A 13,952-nucleotide genomic window follows, 5' to 3' on the forward strand; every position below is an offset into this window, starting at 1 on the left:
ACCCACATCCAAATCCCTCCATTATAATTATGGTCTGGCATCACTTGCATGCACAAGTTACAATATGTTTTACAGATACAAGACCCAACCTAGCCTCACATCAATTTTACCACAACAAAGATGTCAGGAAAACGTATTTCACCCTACAGCATCCTATAGGAAACATTCTGTTAGCTAAGAGAATTCTCACAGAACTAGCCAAACTTCATCTCTAGCCAGAAGCCTTGTTGGTGTACAAGGAGCTTCCAAACCACAAAGAATGAATCACATCAATCAACCAAAGTCACCAGGCTCACCAACTACAGGACCACTGCAGTCAAATGACTCCTCAGGAACCCAAGGGCCCAGAGGCTCCCACAAACAGAGCAACCTGATCACATCTATTACCCAGTCTTAGTGGAGAAGGCTGCATATAGGTAGTACACACTCCAGATAGTAGGCTGCCCTCGAGAAAGCACAACTTGGAGTCACAGGCTCCAGGGTCAGTCCTAGCTCTGCCTTTCTGTTTACTAAAGCAGCTGATGAGGAATAACCTTCCTTTTTATCCCTGGATCCTAACACATAGCTGTGTCTGCAATACTCTGAATGTGTCTTCAATACTCTAATGTAAAGGATGCGGACTGACTTATTAAGCACTTGGGGTCTTTGGGTACAGCTTTCCAGATGTTGAAAACTAAGGACCTAACACTGTGATGCATGCCTTTTTATGCTGAGATGCCTTCAAAGTCTAGGGAACTGGCAAATATGGACATTATCTGCATGCTGTAATGTTATAGGGCATGCTGTAAGTGCAGAAGCATGGGACTGAGATGGTAGTGCTTGAAGAAACATGGCCTGGACAGCCGGGTTTTTTTCTCGGTCCCTTGAATTCCCTCATCTACCTCTCGGTTGCTCCATGCACAGAGACAGGTAATTTATATGATTCTAACCAAAACTGAAAATGCAGAGCAAGCTTTTAAAAAAAGTGCTGGTTTTCAGACTTTATTGGTGTGAGAGGTCCTTCTGTCTATGTGTTACTTTTATTGATTAATGAATAAAGAAACTGGCTTGACCTATAGCAAGATAGAACTTAGGCAGGGAAAGCTAGGCTGAATGCTGGGAAAAGAGGGTAGAGTCAGGGAGAAGGCATGGAGCGCCACCCGAACCTTGCTGGTAGGCCACGATCCTCATGGTAAAATATAAAATAATGGAAATGGGTTAAATTAAGAAGTAAAAGCTAGCCAATAGGAAGTTAGAGCTAACAGGACAAGCAGTGATTTAATTAATACAGTTTCTGTACAGTTATTTCAGGAGTCTCGGCAGCCAGGAAATAAGTGGCCTCCTACTACACTTTATCACACTCCGTCCTGGCAACTGTCTCCCTCTTACCTTCAGGTCACACAGGGTCTTAAGGATCTGACCTATACTGGTTTCTCCTAGCCCCCACATTTAGTAGCCATAGAACTGCCCCCATGTGATCACAGCCCATTAGTGCCTTTTCAGCTCTTCTAATGCATAACTTCATGATATTAGGACGAGATGAAGAAAATAAGGTTTTCAATAAGCTCACTGTAGGGTTATGAAATAATAGATAAAATATTCAGGAAAACAGTTGGGCGTAGTGGCACACGTCTTTATTACTAGCACCAAGGAAGGAGAGGCAGGTGGATTTCTCTGAGTTCAAGGCCAAGCAGGTCTATAAAGAGAGTTCCAGGACAGCTAGGACTGTAACACAGAGAAACCCTGTGTCAAGACAAACAAAAAACCAAAGACCAAACCAAAACAGGGAAAAATATTCAAGGAAAACACATTTTCATCTTTTCTTATATTAAAAATAATTTCAACTCGTTGAATTAAAGAATCATGATTTTTTTTAAAATAAATCCATAAAACAAGAAAAAAACAGAGGTCTTTCTAGTTATTAAAGCAATGAAAGAGAACAGAAATATATTCTTCTATATATCAAAACACTACCACAGAGTTAAAAAAACCAACAGTAAACTTGGCATAGTCATTTATAACTGGCATTTTACCACTGGGAAGCCTGAGGCAAAAGGGTCAGGAGTTCAAAGCCATCCTTGGCTTCACTGTCTATGCCTTTGAGACCATCATAGGCTACATGAAACCTTGTCTAAAAGGAGATAAATAAAGAGATAAACTGAGGGAAAATATGTAAGACAGAAGAGGTAGAGTTATGGTATTAATATACATAAAGATAATAAACATATAAAAGAACAAGCTGGAGTTAAGACATGAGTGGAAAGAGAGAGAAAGAGGTGAGGCTCGTCATTGATACAAAAACAGAAAATTGAAAATGAAAATTATCATTTTCCTAGCAGGCAGGTAAATAACTAAAAATCATGGCCCTCAATCTAGATTATTCTAGCAAGAAATTGTATATGTTCCTTCTGGTACCAAAATGAATAAATTTTTCTGAAGGGAAATTTCACAATTTTCAAAAACTCTATATAAAAGTTTACCACTTTAAATCAATACTTTCATCTGTAAGAATTTGCTAAAGGGAGATAGATAGATGGCTCATCGGTCAAGAGGATGGGCTGCTCTTCCAGAGGAGGACTCGATTTCCTGGTCCACTCAGTGGTTCACAACTACCTGTAACTCCAGTTCTAGGCAATCCAAAGTCATCTTGCGTCCTCAGAGGGCACCAGGCACACAGGTCGTATGCAGACATACGTGCAGGCAAAACAACGTACACATAAAATGCATCTCAGAAGAACCAAAGAAACCGTCAGCAGTATATGCAATACCTTCTTATCAAAGTACTTAGCACAGCACAGGCTCATGTAACCATCAGAACACTAGGAAAGGAAACTCAACAGGACGGCTAGACAAGCTGAACATTAGCAATCTGTTCTCAGAGCAAATGTAATGATATCTAGTGATAAATTCAAGATTGAAACTTCTATAAGTATAATCCATACATATGAGAAATTATCAAACCTGACCATACACATTTCACATACAGAGAATTTTGTATTGCTTAACAATGGGGATGCATTCTTAGAAATGCATCATTAGGCAATTCTGCCAATGTGAGCATCATAGAGGGCACAAAAAACAAGGCAGCCACCATGTCACCAGACAATGCAATCTTATGGGACCACCACATGCATGACAGCATGGCTGGCAACATTCTGAAGTACAACATAACTATGTCTGCGTGCATGTCAGAGGGGCTGGGAAAGAGGAAAGGCAGGGAGGGGGAGGGGAAGAGGGGAGGGAGGAAGTAAGGAGAGAGGCAGGAGGACAGTTCAGCTACATAAAAAGGTCTAAAACAATGCACTCAGGTACAACTTTAAAGCGTTTTATGGTTTTTTTCTTGATTATTATATGAATTGGGACTCTATAGATATCATAATTATACAACTAAATGAAAAACTTTCTAAGTTGATGTTTCAAATCAGAAAAGCTTTGGCTTTGTCCTCTCATTTGGAAAGGCCTCATCAAGCCACGAGGGACAAAAGGAAAATACCAAGATGAAAGAGCAACAAAGGCAGAGAGAGAGAGAGAGAGGAACAGACAGACCAGTTCAGGGCCCAGGGATGTCTCAGCAGAGGTGGTGGCATGTCTCCTGTCTGCTTTTCTGCATGACAAGGGAGCTGCTTCTTGCCCACAGATGAAAACAAAACAACCATTTATTCCCTTAGCTCATTCTCTGCAGGATTACAGAATCAATACCATGTCTCACATTGTTCTAAAACTGAAAAGAAAACCCAGGAATATCCATACCCCCGCCCCCTGGTAACACACAGACACCTATCTGTAAAGAAGCTGGACGAAGCAAAAAGCCTTTACAGAAAGTCACCAAACAGAAGAAACAATCTCGACCATTTTGGGAGCTGGAAACACAAAGACGATTTTGACTTTACTTCCCACGTACTTTACAAACACTGGGGAATGGGAACGAAAGGCGGCACATAGCCTACAGTTGGGGGTACAGAGACTGGCACCAGTCCCAACAACTCCCGTGACTGTCACCAGGACACACATCTGCATGGGGAAGTCCCCCATGGAACAAAATGTCAGTGGCTTAATTTGTGTCTTTGGGACAGGAGAATGCTTTTTGCTTAATTGGGGTTGGGCTGGTGTTTTGGATTTTTTTTTTTTTCTGCTTTTGAATTTTTCTGAAATCAATTTATTTTACTCTTATCATGAGAAAAACAACTTTACAGCAGTTTTGAAATGTATAATTGGGTAAATGAAATACCACCCCCACTTTCCTGTTCAGAAATCTATGCTGCGTGCTAGAGAGAAAGCTCGGCACTAAAGGCACTTGTGCTACTGCGAAGAACAGGGCTCAATTCTCCTCACTCATCCTGTCGAGCAGCTCTCAACTGCCTGTGACTCCAAGTGCTGGAGGAACCTACTATCGAGCACCGGCACAGACAAGCAGTTACCACACACCCCCAACACACACACACACACTCTCTTACTTAAAAAAATATCTACCATCGCTTCCTAGCATAGTTCCTGTCAAATTCATGTTCTTTCAAGGGATTTCCGCCAGATTTGATGACTGGACACTTCACATGATATGGAACCCCGACCTACTCTTTCATGACTCTCCTCAAACAGTTCTGCTGTGTGTCCATAGCTAGATCTTCAGGGACTGCTCCCGGGGTACAGCATTCACGGGTCTCTGCTCACCTGACTCCAGTTAAAACGCCAGCTGTCTCTCCTCCATAGCGAGCCCTCCCATACACTAAAGTTGTTCTTATTTTCTCTCTAGGATGGAGGCACGTCAACTTGCTTCTCCACAACACTTGATGACTTCCCTACAAGACACTCGGTGAACATATGAGAAAGACATTTCCACCTTCACCATTCTACGTCTTAGACATCTCCCATACAGTCTCTTGACCTCCGCCTGATGAACATCTGATCAGCACCCCTAGCCACAAAAATCCAAATATTGTGCCTTCTTTCTGAGGGGTCAGACACCATCATGACACAATTGTCTCTATTTCACAATCTCCTCACCTTATCACAGGAACACACCCGTATGCTCATCTGTCTTATTTTTCTTGTTGGACCTTTCTAAGCCTATAGTCATTCACACCTTCTAGATGCCCAATGTTTTTAAGTACTGTGGCAATTACTCCTTACAGCCCACCCAATCAGATTGCCATTTTCTTACAGAGAGACAAAATGGGACGAATCCCATAGACGTGTCCCCACACAGTGCACTACAAAAAGAAAGACCCCCAAATACCCAAGCTACAGCATTGTTCTATTCCAGAAAGACAGCCATAGGGTGCGATTGTTTTACTTTTGTCCTTCCAACAGCTCCTGGAGAAAACACCACCATATACAAGACTCAGAGAGCCCACAAGTCCAAGAACACAGTATGATCAAAAATGAGAGAAATGAAAACGGGCACCATATACAAGACTCAGAGAGCCCACAAGTCCAAGAACACAGTATGATCAAAAATGAGAGAAATGAAAACGCCGCAAGACAGATGGATCAGCGGATAAGAGCACTGGAGGCTTAATTCCCAGCACCCACAGGGCAGCTCACAACCATCTATAAAAGTAATCCTAGAACTGAGATCCCCTCACCTGCTATACAGATATGCAAGCAGGAAAAATGGCTCTAGAATAATACATATTATTATGGCCTCTGTAAGACTAGAGTGAGCTCAACTTTTCAGACGGTTGCATTCAGCAGCTCCTTCCACAGGCAATAGTTATGGAAGCAGCAAATCCATGCTGGGACTCAGGAGCACAACTTTCTAGATTCCTACCAACAGAGAAATGGTCAGTGTCCTTAACTGTGAAGTGGGCATAGTCATGCCTGCCTGTATATCTTTTGGAGAAAGGCAAGTCACTACCTTGTCACTGTGAAGCAGAGTTTATGTAAAGGAGTTGTTTAATTCTGCTAGACAACACAAGAAAAACTGACATCAATGATAAAGCATTAAAATCTGTAGATCGTGTTCTGCCAGAGTTGACTTTGTTATAACTATTGCTAAACCTTATTATTAGCTTCCTTCAGAATCACCAAGGTGTAGAGGTTTGGAGTGGTGGTTCTCCCTAGTGGGGTGAAAGGGTCTGGCTTACTAACTGGGAACTGTCCCTGGAGGAGAGAAGTGGATACCCTTCACGTATCTCAACGTCCCTGTGGTCCAGGTGGCAGAGGCTCACTGCCAACACTGCCCACTCACCACTGACACTTGCACACTCCTCTCTCCCTCATCTGACAGTTAAGCCAATCCAGGCCTCTGGATCTTCTCAAAGAAACCAACTGCGCAAATGTGTATAACCTCACAAAGGTCAAAGTTGAAAGTGATTGATGGTTCTGTGAGACATATCTCACAAAGGTGTTCTGTCTTCTAAATAAGTTCCAAGTGCACAAACATGGTGGTACATTCTATAGAAACTTCTGAGGATGGACCTTACCACAAAGGGCTGTGAACTCTGGGAAGCAGGGCCTTTGATGCATACATTAGAAGAGATCACATACATATAAAAAGAATACATATGCAGGGCACTAACAAAGTTTACCTTAAAGACATCAATGTTAAATAAACAGCTATTCTGGTAATGGCAAAGGAAGTCCCAATTTTAATCCTGGAGTGCAGAGTCACCAAATCTGAAGTGTTTAGTGTTCAGACAATGGGCAGGAAGCTGAAGTGAGAGTTTGTGCATGTCTAATTAATCAAATAACCTCTGTGCCACTTATCTTTGGAACTGGCATTACAAAACCCCCCTCGTGCCCCCAAATCATATAAATCCCACGGTTTCCTATTCATTAAATCCAGCTGGGCCCATGCTGATGTGTCATATTTTGACATGTAACCACAAGGGATGCACAATCAAAATTAAGAAGAGACCTTAGCTGAAATTGGCATGCCCTACTCCAATGAACAATTTATGCCCACACGTGGCTAAAGCTGCATATTTCTTCTCCAAATGATGAGTATTAAGCAGGTAGAAACACAGACGCATACAATCCAATGGCGCATTTTGCATAAAACATTTCCTTCAGCTTTCAACCAAACACATAGAAAGGATATTTACACCACAGCTAGTATGCGGGCTACTATTACACAGTATTACATGCAGACTTTCAATACTATGACCATCATATTTACTGAACAGCCCTGCCGTGTTAATGACATCATATTCTTCCTGTGCTTTACACTCCCCATGGCTTCCCTCTGCATCGAGAATTGATGTCAAACTCATCACTGTCACCTGCTAGGCCCCTACCCTGTCTGTCCTGCTACCCACTCCTCATCCTACAACCTCAGCACCCCACCCCACCCCCGACCCACCATAGCTCATACTGCCCTGCCATGCTGGCCTTCCTTCTTTGTTCTTTGTGTCTTGAACAGCCCTTGTCCCTGCTGTTTCTTTTGTTTCCAAGGCTTTTCACCCAAACCTCTGTGTGGCTCACTTCTCCGATCTCAGGTCAAATGTCACCCTGCCAATGGGCCTCCCTGGCCACCCCAGTGAGTGCTGGCCTGCACCTGCCATCAATCTCTGTCATGCCCTCATCTCCCATCTCATTTTTCTTTACAACACAAATACATTCCAGTGGGAAGCACTCTGCTTCTGAGGGATCATCTGGCCACCAACACGTAAGAACACCAATCGCTTCCACCGCTGTGTCTGAAACCGTTAGACATGCAATGGGAACATGGCGCTCATGTGGTACATAAGCTACTGTAGATGAAGCAAGCTGCAGACACAGTGCAGACCTCTGTGAAGGCATCAAACGATTAGGATGTTAATGGACAAACAGGCAAGCGACACAGAAATGATGGTTGGGTGATGGGATCTGGAGAAACAGGAAAACCCACTGAATCCAAGACAAAACACAGACCTTGTGCTGTGCTTTGGACGTGGTCTAGGTGCTCCCCATGAGTGGATTTGTTAGAGTATGGTGGTGAGAGGTGGGGAGGGGGTCCTAAGAGGTGGGGCCTGCTGAGGGCGATTAGGTCACTGGCAGTGTGCAGAACTGAAGCGGAGTGCTCTCCTAGGACTGGCGAAATGGTTACTTCTCTTGAGGAGGTTTTAAGGAAAAAAATGAAGCCTCCCCTGTTCTCATCCTGGCTTCCCGCCTCATCATGTGACCCTAACCACTCACCTGAGCTCTTTGATCACAGTATGACCCATGCTCTGAGATGGGACGAAGCCAGAGGGATCTTGACAGACCTGGTTCCATGCAGTTTGGACCTTCAGCTTCCAAAATCGTGAGTTAAGTAAGTATCTAGCCTGCACAATTATTTGAGTGACAGGAACGCTCTAATACACCTGCACCAAGACGACTCTGAGGTTTGAGATGGAAGAACTTGAAGAACCTGGGTGAGTATATAAACTCACACACTGCCTGAACCCTCAGAGTTGCTCAGCCAATACTTCATCTGAACACATACATGAAGAAAGATCTCAAGTGTAACTTTAGGTTCCTTAGCTGGATGTTTTTAAAGAGCCATTCCCGTACAGTTCCTACTGGCTGCTCTCTCTGGTGTAAACCTACTAGACGCACGGGTGCTGAACGAAAGCAGGAGGAAATCCGCCCGCGAATACAGGTGAAAGGCAACTCTGAAGAATGTTTCGCTAAGTGGGAAGGATTTCTTTTAATCCCTAAAAACTTCAAAGAGGCTTTACAAGTGCAAACAGACTTCAGCTCTTCCACATTTTTCATGCCCAGAAACTGGGACATTAAAATGCCAGGAACCCCTTCAATATCAAAACCGTGTGATAAACGCTGGAGAAATTCTCCAACGACCAAGATCACTCCTGCAGAGCTGCCAAAGAACCAGATGCTTCCGTCAGAAGGATATCAATTTGGCTCTGAATAAAGTTGTGGCCTCATCCCCAAATGAGAAGGGCAGGTGGGGATGGCAGTGTGGGCTGCTGTTCCCCCACAGCCTCGGGAAGCATCCTTTGCTAAGAGCCAGACTGTGCTGCTCCCCAGCTGGGAGACATGTACACAATACACAGCTCTGCTGCACGTAAGGAATGGGGATGGGGAGGGCTTGGGAGAGTGCAAAATGCGCAAAATGAACTGATGTTGCGATGTCCAGAAAGGTCCAAAAAGACTACACTTATATTTTATTTTCAGAGAAACTGAACATAGATAAATAAAAGGTCTCTGCAAGATGCTAAAACATAAAACATTCTTAGTCACTGATGCACACAACAGAACAACTGTTTTCACGACTGCGTCTATCCGACACATCAGGCAGGAGAATGGCGAACCTGTAAAAGGCACTGTTCATGGGTATCTGTCTCCACCGACTCCGGGGAAACCAGCATGAAGACTGGGGTTTTCTAACAGTTACTGCGGTTTTCACGTTTTATGCTGCAAGGAGGCCCAGTCTCCAGCTCTACATTTGCAGCTCACAGGGTTGGTTCGTGTTTAAATTCGCTGCCAGAATTATTTTGTCGCCGTCTTTAACCCTGGCCAGCCCCCTGAGAGCACATGTGCTCTGGGCTTTCCTAATCAGCAGCTCGCACCTGAGCATCTGACTCCAGTAATTAGATCTCGCCACGCCAGAGTCCTCTCTTCCCATCTGGCCACAGGGTCTGGACTGAACACATATCTAGGAGCTGTGACTTCAGCCTTTTCACAACTTCCCTCTGCCACAAGGTGCCTGGGTTCTCAATTGCCATGCCCTTGGTGCCTGAAGGGCATAGCCCACATTTTCATGTCTTTCCTCCCTTGGTATCTATCAGGATCCTGTCCCATGGAAGACAGCCCCTCAACACTCACTTACTGACACAAACACTCTGTAGGTTCATGTTGGGAAAAACATTCTGATTGAGATAGCTTTCTCTTTCCATCTACCTCTGTCCACTAAAAGACATGTATTGGGGGTGGTAACAGCCCAGTGTGGAATAACTGAATATTCCAAATACCATAGCCTTCTCTCTCTTCCTTCAGAGCCTCAGTTACAGAATACAACAGATCTCAAGCTCTGTAGCTGTTTCCAAGATGCTTAAAAAAAAAAAATCCAAACGCCAACATAAGTTCACTTTCCTGACCCACTACCACAGCAGCTGAAGGGTAACATAATAAAATTCCCTAGGCAGTAAAGAAAAACTCACACCGTCTCACCTTCTCTGTGGATGGGCCCGATGTTTGCTGCTTCGCTGGCCACTGGATGATCGGCGTGGCATAAAACTGAGTATTCAGAGCAAACAATAAACCTCAGAGGGTGACCTCTGAGCTTTGCTGTGAAAGTACTCGGTAAGTTTACGTCACTTGAAAAATAATCTATAAACGTGCCAGAGGAGAAAAGGCTGTGCCCCGAAAGGCTTGGCTTTCTAGACGAGGGCAGCCGGCTGCTGTCTGGCCCTCCAGCTGGTCAGACCCTTGCCTTGCACTGTGAGGTAGATACGAAGGGGCAGGCAAGAACCAGCTTCAGGGAGCACAGGATAGGACAGCTCTCTGCTCTGGGAAGGAAAGCCTCTGGAGCCCCAGGGACCCAGAGGATCAGTTCCAATCTTATCAACAGAGGCTCATATGCACCTCATTAACTTGGCTGTAATGGTGCTGGTTGAGAAGACAGCAGAGGGAGGGAGGACAGGCCAAGGCAGCAGAAGTGAACAGGGGAAGCCACTGGCAGTTGTCATTATCCCAGGGTCCAGTGCCAGTCTGAGACTGAAAGCACCGGAAAGCCAAGAGGAGTTGAACACCAGCAACAGCCAAATTTCTGCTAGAACTCTGCCTCTACGGCATGGTTGCTCTGCGTCTATAGTTACCTACAGCAGAGGTTGCAACTGTGGGCTCCTGCTCTGCAATTACAGTTACCTGCAGCAGTGGTTGCAACTGTGGATTTCTGTTCTGCGTCTACAGTTACCTGCAGTATGGCCTGCATTGTAGACTCCTGCTCTGTGTCTACAGTTACCTGCAGTATGGCCTGCAATTGAAGACTCCTGCTCTGCCTCTACGGTTACCCGCAGCAGTGCCTGCAACTGTGGACTCCTGCTCTGCGTCTACAGTTACCTGCACCAGTGGCTGCAACTATGGACTCCTACTCTGCCTCTACAGTTATCTGCAGTGGTGTCTGCCAAACTGTGGGTTGTTAATAAGCAGAATAGAGTTCCATTACTGAGCTCCCACCACATGCGACCTCTCTTTATTCTGCTAAGGAACACATAAGCTCCCCCTCCAAGAGCCTCAATTAACATTAACCATTTTAAGTGAGGTCCTTCAAAATATGCATACACATGCCTTTAGGAGCATTCACCAATACTGATCCATGGCTTAGGGCAGGTAACTAAACCTCTTTGTATCTGTAAAATGGGAGTGGAGTAACAGAATCAGTGATGCACAAATGGCATACAACAAACACCGGATATGCTGAAATAATATTTTAAAAATAACGTTGAGCATCTCGCTCTCACTGAACATCTGAATCAGTAAATACTCCAGCTTGCAAATACTTTAATCATTGTGTCAACAGAATTTAGATTTTTCAGATGAGGGGTGTTCAGCTTCTGTGGGACAATGGTCTTGTACCCTGTAAAGATTTGTCCCTTGTATTGATTTTTAAAAACACTGATTAGACAGTATTCAGGCAGGAAGTATAGGCAAGGCAAACAGAATAGGAGAATTCTGGGAAGAGAAAACGCTCAGTCTGCAGTCGTCACTCAGATGAAGAGGAAACAAAATGAGAATGTTTTTAAACATTAATAAAAGGTACCAAGTCACGTGGCTAACACCGACAAGAATTATGGGTTAATCTGAGATGTAAAAGTTAGTTAATAAGAAGCTTGAGCTAACAGGCCAACCAGTTTATAATTAATGTAGCCCTCTGTGTGTTTCTTTGGGACTGAACGGCTGTGAGACTGGGTGAGAGAGAAACCTCTGTCAACACTCACTCAGAATCTGTCTAACTATTCCCAAATCAGAATACCTCTAACTTATGAAATGCTTTTGGTTATGAATGTTTCAACCTGCAAACCTCTATGACTTCCATTATGGTAGCTGCTGGCCATGTTACATGTGCACACAGTTCTTTTAGTACTCGCTCAGCGTGCTTTATTTGAGCAGTGAGTTTCGAATAGTATTTGTTCATATTCTGTGAAGAGTGCATTCTTTATTTGAGGGGCCTCAAACTCCAGTCCTCCTTCCTCCCTGCCCTGTCCTGGAATTATGCAAAGGGTGAACACGGTAACAGAGTGACTTTTCTGTCTCTCAATAAATCCTTGAGTTTCCAAACTTCTGAGTTACTGAATCTCAAAATTCCCAAGGGCCCAACTCTAGGAAAATTCTAATTGATCTAAATAAAACAAAATGAACATGTTTTAAATTATTTTTAAAATCTACTGCATATATTCTTGACATTTTTACAAAAATCTAATCAGAACAATAATTTATTGCATGTTTCAAAGCAGCTAAGAGACAATTCTGAGGGTTCCAGCACAAAGAAACCTGAAATGTCTCAGGTGACAGATATGCAAATTACCCTAATTTAATCATCTGCTCACTGCACATATGTCAAAATCTCACAATGTACCCTACAAATATATACAATGATGTGTCAATTAAATAAGTAAATATGCCATCTAATTGCAAAAATACAATATCAAAAGATGAATACCCATAAAGAATATCAAGACATCCATTTCTGATTTTAAAAAAATGAAGGGATATTCTTTAAAAAAAAATAATAACCCACTCAGGGTAATTAAAACCTTGAGTTTAAACCATCAACACTCAGTGCTAAACCAATGCTTATCAATGCAATCATGGTGAAGCTCTCCAAGCCCTCGCCCATGTGCTGACGAAACCCTCAACCAGGAGTAAAGAAAGCGTCCTGTCCTTGGTGCCAAATTAAACTGCAGAGCTGCTTCTGCTGTTCTCCGCTTTGTACTTTATATTAACTAGCACCATAAAAGAAAGCCTTTAAGATAATATTTATTTGCAGAAACAAACATCGGTTCAAGGCACTTAGAAGCACATATGTGTATTGAGGGGCGCACTAGAGGGAATCCTAGTATTTTATCATGTCATGGGGACTATTACAATGTACCTGGGTATCTCTCGGCTCAGCTCATCCCCCATAATTCATGTCAAGCTTTACCACCAACCAAAGTCATTCTCCTGGCATACCTGCATATTATCCACAATAATGATGCCGGTAAATATCATGTCAGGCTGTCTACGATTACATAAACATGACATAGTTTGAGAAGGAATGCTTCTCTGCAGCTTACACGTTAACCAAGATAAAGCCATGACAAACATCGTAAGCTATAAATAAAGACATCCACCACTCTACTGCACTTATTCATGTCTGGGTTGAACAAATGTTAATTACAGAGAATTTGAAAATGGGGCTTGTTAATGTCATTTTTAATTTGGCATGTTACAGTGTAAATGTTTTCCATTGTGTTAATTTACACCTGTTATCACAAGCTTCATTATTAGGTTTACAGAGGAGCAGCTCTCTGTGACTCTTAAAATTTGCTTAAAATGGCAGAAACAATTACTAATTAGAAGGGCATGTTTACCTTAATTATATTTATTTCCTAGTCTAGTTTTATACATAATGCACTATGGAAGTGTATGATTTCATTAGTGAAACCAATTTATCACAAGCAAATTCTTTAAAGCAATTTCATTGTTTTAAAGACTGCCGCATATTCTTTCAGTGCTTTCCAAATCCCTTGGATGGTATCTCTGCAGAGATATCTACGTGGAATCTCTCATTCGTGATGTCAAAGCTCTACTGGTTCCCTTAGCAATGGTAATTTATCTCAAGAACACTAATGCAAATGTTAAGACATGGTGAGCAAATATGCAAATGAACTCAGTGCAATTCTATTCAAAATTAACATGAAGTTTATTTACTGGTATTTATACTCACAAATTTCACTTAAAAATTCTATTCTAAACATAGGAAAAGGAAATTTCAATTACAAATCAAATGACACAGAATGTTTATCTCCCTAAAGTCAGCCTGGCATTGCATATACAAGGACTGTTTG

At 42.9% G+C, this 13,952-nt stretch overlaps 1 protein-coding gene across 3 annotated transcripts in view; it reads right to left on the reverse strand.

Annotated features, from left to right (window-relative positions):
* Positions 1-13,952, reverse strand: part of Aff3 (ALF transcription elongation factor 3) — a 462,391-nt gene that overhangs the window by 391,234 nt on the left and 57,205 nt on the right. The gene's annotated exons all lie outside the window — the stretch shown is intronic.

The sequence above is a fragment of the Chionomys nivalis genome, chromosome 19, assembly GCF_950005125.1.
Source record: "Chionomys nivalis chromosome 19, mChiNiv1.1, whole genome shotgun sequence".
NCBI lineage: Eukaryota > Metazoa > Chordata > Mammalia > Rodentia > Cricetidae > Chionomys > Chionomys nivalis.